Below are 6154 nucleotides of genomic sequence, written 5' to 3'. Positions count from 1 at the left end.
TCAATTTTGTAAATTTCCACGTGCACTTGAAATGAATGTGTATTCCCTGGTTATGTGTGTCTATCACTTACTTTTTTATCATCTCCTTTATAGAAAAATAAAAATATTAATATCTATTTTAAAGGCACATATCTCTTTGATGACAGTTAAATATGCATTAAAATTAAAATCTTTACTTGATATATTTTCAAAATTTAAATGAAATTTGTATCCATAATTTTCTTAGTTAATGAAAGTATTCAATATTCTGTAAATGCTCTCTTTTGATCAAAGCCATCAGTAATCACAATGAAGATAATTTTATTTCATTGCATCAATAAAATTACTAAAGCAGAATAGAAGGAATATGAAATATAAAGATGACAATGAGGTTCTTTTTTTTAAGATTCAGAAATAAATTACATCTAGAGGATTCTGCTAATCCTCCAGTTAACTAATAGCCTATTTTAGACAACTCAGTTATGTCAAACTTTCAAAAGATCCAAAAACATGCTTTCAAAACCTGTATATCCATAATTTGTAATTACACTTTCCACATACTATTGCCAAAGAATCATTTTTGCTAACCTGAGATAAACATGTATCCTTTGGGATTACAGTTAAATATGATGGCTGGGAACTATGTTTTAGATCTGCAGTGTCTTTTCAGAAGATACTTGACATTCTCAAGGTTAAAGGTTAAAATTCTGGCTTGGAATTAGGAATCAGGGTGTAAGGCATTTGTAACATGTAAACAGTCCAACTACAGAAGTCATACTTACCAACTTAAATATTCTAGAGGACTGGTGTCATTCCATTTGAGCCCACCCATTATATCTATACACTAAAATGCTAGATTTTTTTTTTTTTTTGGTTTAAGTAAAAAAAAAAAAAGCTTAACAACTAGACATTTATCAAAGTATTATTCAAATTTTAAAATAATTCTTTTTCAAAGCTGTACAGAAAGAATAGATTTTTTTCTGCTATAATCCAGTATTTCTGAAAGAATGAAGATTAAGTTTTAAAATTTTTACATGACCTTAACCAAATTCTCCTGGGGAAAAAGCAGATATTCTTCCAACACTCACTGATATTCCCCCAAACCTACTTTTGCTAATGTATATAATGTAAGTCAATAATGTTGGTATTCACCAAGATATGTAAGCTAAGAATTTGGAATCATTTGATTCCTTCTTTTCCTTGCCATCTACATCCAATAAGCAACAATAGATAAGCCCTACTGGCTTAGTCTTCCAAGTGTTTCCTGAGTCCATCACATCCTCTTCATTCCTGTGCTGCTCCCGTAGTTCAGGTCCTCACCATCCAGATTAATGCAGTAGCCCAGTTTCTGCTCTCTTCTGCCCTCTCATCCACTGCACACACTCCTATCAGCCATCTTTTTAAACAGTTGTTCATGTCATTCACCTACTTAATCATTAAACAGTTGGTTCTCTATTATCTTTATGATAAAGCCTAAACAATTAGCACAGCATTAAGACTCAAAAGTAACCCTGACCCAAGTATTACAGCTTTACTTGCCTTTTTGATAGACCACATACCCTGAGCTTTACTCACAGGAGTCCACCCATTCAGTGAATATACCAGTGACTCATGCACCACACCTTTGCAAGCAAGTATGAGTCACTTCTACCTGGAGTGCCCCTCTACATGCTCCATTTCCTGAAATGCTCCTTGCCTTTGAAAAGCCTAGCTGAAATCTAACCTCCGTTTGTGAAATCTCAGAGGTGACAGAACAAAGTGCTTAAAGCGCTGGCTCTGGAAGCCTGAGGTGATAGTCAGAATTCTGACTCTACTATTTTTTAGATATTTAACCTTGGTCAAGTTATGCAACTTCTCTGTGCCTCAGTTTCCTCATTAGTAAAACGGGGATAAAAACAGTACGTATCTCCCACTGTATTAAGCTCAATAACAATAGTACTACTAGTAAGGTGCCTGACATTCAGCAGGTGCTCGATAAAAGGTAACCTTAATAGTTTTAATTACCTACCCTCCCCACCAGCCCACAAATTTAATAATAGCTCCCTGTGGGCTCTCACAGCACCTGGTTCCATGCTACTATCACAGCACTTATTACAGAATACTACAATTGGTTCCATACATCAACTTTCTCACTAGGCTAGCCTCTTGAAGGCAGGATATTTTTATTTATTAATATCCCTAACTTCTAATACAGTACCTGATGAAGGACAGAATTTCAGTAAATGTCAGATGAAAAATGAGTGAATGAGGTGATCCCAATGAGACTATGAACACCTTCAAAAAGCTGACAGAAGTGGTGAGCATTAAAAATGATCACAAATGTCTTCTCCCCACTTTACAACACTTGCACAAGGTCACATAATTAGCAAGTGACAAAGCTAAGATGCACATCTGCCATTTGTCTGATTCAAGAGACTTAGCTCTTGGTCAAAGTGTTGTATGATCACTGCAAGCTGGAAGCGCTGGGGGAAGATCCCCCTCTTAGATATTTTCAGTTGGGCTCACACATGATTTCTTAAGCTAATCTATTTCTAATATCACTAGAAGCTCTTAACAGAATGTCTGCATTTAGAATTATAAAATTTTAGTCGTAGCATGATCATAAAGAACAAGGAAACTGAGAGTTGAGCAATCTACCCATGCACAGGCTCTTACTTCACGCGAAGTTTATTTTAACATGTATTAAATCCAGCCTGTTTCAGACTCCTTTCTTACATAAAGTCTATCTTACTTAAATATATTTTTATTTGTTGGCCTACAGAACAATTTTATGATCATTTTCCTTTGAATTTTATTATAAAAATATCCGATTGGTATTCAGTCCTTAATAGAAAGATTTCCATTCCCCAAATCAGATTCTCTTATGTACTTTATCAGTTAACAACTACTCATAGTAGCAAGGACATGTATATTTCATGATATTTCAAATTTAATTCCTTCAAAATGTAAGTTCCATCTTTTTGGCATAAACGCTTTACCATCCTCAATCCAGCTTTACTAATTTGATCACTACAATAAAAGAAAATACACCAAAATATAGTTGTTTCTGAATGATAAAATTATGAGTGATTTTTTTTAGAATTTAAAAATCTTTACATGTTTTCTGTAATGATTTTCATTCCCCCAACTCTGTCCTAAAACCAAAGTCTCAGAGGCTCAGTGGAGGGAGGAAGCCTTCCTCCTGAGTGCTGGAGAGATACACAATATACGGTATTGGAGCTCAAATAAGGTGAAAAGAGTGTCACACAGGAGAGTGTATGTGTATGTAAATTTAAAACATATACATGTACATACACACATAAAACCTCCTAGCACCATCCACTGAGTAGTAGCGGAGGCACTGACATCCCAATTATAATAAGCACATCTCATGTACAAATTATGGCTTCTAAATACCAATTTCCACTAAAAGGTGGAGAAACAGCTAATTCCAGAGCAGGGGCAGAAAAGTATGAGTGTGGAAAATCCTATGTGCCCAAAAGTAAAATAGTACTCTGAAAATGATGGCAACATATCAAAAAGACACAGACACCAACTTGAAAGGGGCTCCCATTGGCCAAATGTGGGACAATTTGAGATTCAAAATAAGTTAACAGATTATCATCCATTGACTGGAAAACGATGAATTCATACTGCTATTAGTAAATTTTAATTTTGATTAGGAGCAGGATAGATAGCTTCAAACTGCCTTCCCACAAAATACCTACAAAGGGGAAAAGTAACTTTAAAGTGGAGAAGCCTGATAGGTAGTACCTTAAGCAAGTGCTAAAAATGAGCATCACCAGAAATGGGGCAAACTGAAATTGTTCATTACCTCATAGGACACAATAAGGAAACAGAATTGCTTTTGCAACACCCCTGCTAAAAAAAGCGAAACTGGAATCTATTCACGGAGAAACACATAAATCCAAATTTAGGGACATTTGACATAATAACTGGCTTATAACCTACAAAAGTGCCAAGGGTAACAAAGGTCAAGGAAAGCTTGATGGACTGTTTCATAGTGAAAGAAACTACAACCTAAAGCAACATATGATTTTGAAGTGGATCCTTAAAAAACGTTATGGGGACATCTGGTGAAACTTCAATGGGGTCTTAGGATTAGATAGGAGTAATATATCAGTATTAATTTCCTGATTTTGATGGTTGTATTGTGGCTATATAGGAGAATGCCTTCTTTTTGGAAATACAGAAGTACTGCAGGGTGACGGGGCATCATGACAGCAACTTACTCTCAAAGTGGAAAAATTTTATTTGCACAATATTTACAACCTTTCTGTAAGTTTGAGATTGTTCCAAAATTTTTTCTTTAGAAGGCAGAAAGCGGAAAACTAATAAATAGATTCTTATTATTCTTAAAGAACTGATAAAGGAATTCAATGAGATATGTAACTCTAAAAAACAATTTTAATTATGATGAATTCTGTTCAATTCCTGTGTCCACTGTGCACATACATGTTCTTCAAAATTGTTTAGTTTTGTGTCATTAATTCACCCAGAAATTCTTCTCACATGACTTTCAGAATCTTAAACACACACACACACACACACACTCTTCCTATTAGGATAGTGACGTGTTCACAGGTGCTGTTTAATAGAGAGGAGCTATGTGAGTTCTATTTTTTATCAAACAAAAATATAAGTATTACTATAAAAATAACTTCTCCCCCTTGTGGCAAAAACTGAAAATACATTCTACTGAAGAATTCTAATATAGAAGCACTAGTATTACTCCTTATAAAGTATTTTCACACAATTTCATGTGAATCCCCTAAACAGGGTACAGCATTTGCAAACAATATACTTAGAGGTAGTTTCACCGTTCTGTTTAGTTCAGCATTGTTCAGATTCTATTTGGATAATATTCTCTATACCAAAAAAGCTGCAGGTTTGACAGAATGTCACAACAAGATGCCAGAGTTCAAAGAAACCAAATTTACTCACAGTATAAAGATTAAAATAATAGACAGGTAAAAAGGGATGACCCCATTCAAAGGCACTATTAATGATTACAGGGGCATCAAGAAGGCTTCCTACCTCTCAAAGTTTAATCTAAAAAATCTGAAAGTCCACCATTGGAGATTAATTCCTTGGAGCTGGTTCCATCCAGTCTTCAGACTTAGTTTATTAATATGAAGATACTCTGGAAGAAAGACATTTTCCTTCATTTAAGACTGCCAATGTTGAAAACAAAAGGAAGTCACTCATCTGAGCCATAAATTAAACTTAATATACTTATTCCACATTCTTACTCCTATTCTTAAAGGTACCCCTATTCTTAACCCTCCATACTTCTTCCTATTAAATCACCAGTCACTGATAATTCTATATTTTATTGACCTTCCAGTGATTATAAAGTAATTTAAGTGGTTTTTGAAAGTAAACTTAATTCCAGTTTCAGACTTTAAAAGTGGCTCAGCTAGATACTGTCTCTTCAACACAGTAATATAAATATTAGTAATCTTGGCTAAAATGAATTATTGACAATTTTAATACATGTTGCACAGTACATATTAATATAGAAAAATACATGTTATCAGCAGCATAATGTTGACCATGTTCTAATCCATTCCACCTGCTCAAATATTAGTGCAAATAATTATATATTTGTAATGCACCACTGCTGTCTAGAGCAAATTTATGTCTTCTGAATAAATGACTTTTCTCTGAGGCTGTTTGCTGTATGGAGTATGATTGTGATATATTCATATTTAAATTGGCTTTGTATGGTGAAGCAGACTGCAAACTTCTAAACCACTTAGAAAATGAGCTAGTATAGTTAATCACTTGTCCCTCCCTTCAAAAGTATTATTAGTCACAAGAACTGAAGTTTAGTGTTACCTCCCAAGTAACGATGTTAAAGTATACAGGGCCTAGTTTTAAAATATCAATCTTGTTAAGCCCAGGGTTATCAATCTAGCTGCTCCAAATCACCAATTAAAATTCTTGCTCTCTAATGTGTCAAGTTTCTCTCCTATATACATTTGAGGGTTGTTTCTCTCCTAAATTTGGAAAGAGAAAGACTGATCAGTGGTAAGAATAAAAGTTAAGAAGCTAAGGCAATTTTTAAAAGATTAAATATGCAATTTTTAATTAAATGAAAATGATACCTCTTGCTAAACACTGAGTATACTTTTCTGTTTTTCATTCCAGCATTAGCCATTTAAAAACTACC

General features: G+C 34.2%; 1 protein-coding gene across 3 annotated transcripts in view; it reads right to left on the bottom strand.

The window, feature by feature from the left end:
• Positions 1-4366: 4366 nt before the first annotated feature.
• The window catches only part of EXOC5 (exocyst complex component 5), a 50392-nt gene continuing 48604 nt past the window's right edge, over positions 4367-6154 (bottom strand). The window contains exons 19-20 of one of the 3 annotated variants that reach the window (XR_012507509.1): positions 5821-5981; positions 4367-5122 (exon numbers count right to left, since the gene is read on the bottom strand). The gene's annotated coding sequence lies outside the window, so the exon portion shown is untranslated. Of the gene's footprint in view, positions 5123-5442; positions 5982-6154 lie in introns of those variants that run through there. The other 2 variants (XR_012507510.1, XR_012507508.1) reach the window with 2 other exon arrangements.

This window comes from Camelus bactrianus, chromosome 6 (genome assembly GCF_048773025.1).
Source record: "Camelus bactrianus isolate YW-2024 breed Bactrian camel chromosome 6, ASM4877302v1, whole genome shotgun sequence".
In the NCBI taxonomy this organism is placed as follows: Eukaryota; Metazoa; Chordata; class Mammalia; order Artiodactyla; family Camelidae; genus Camelus; species Camelus bactrianus.
This window is presented reverse-complemented; position numbering and strand designations above follow the sequence as displayed.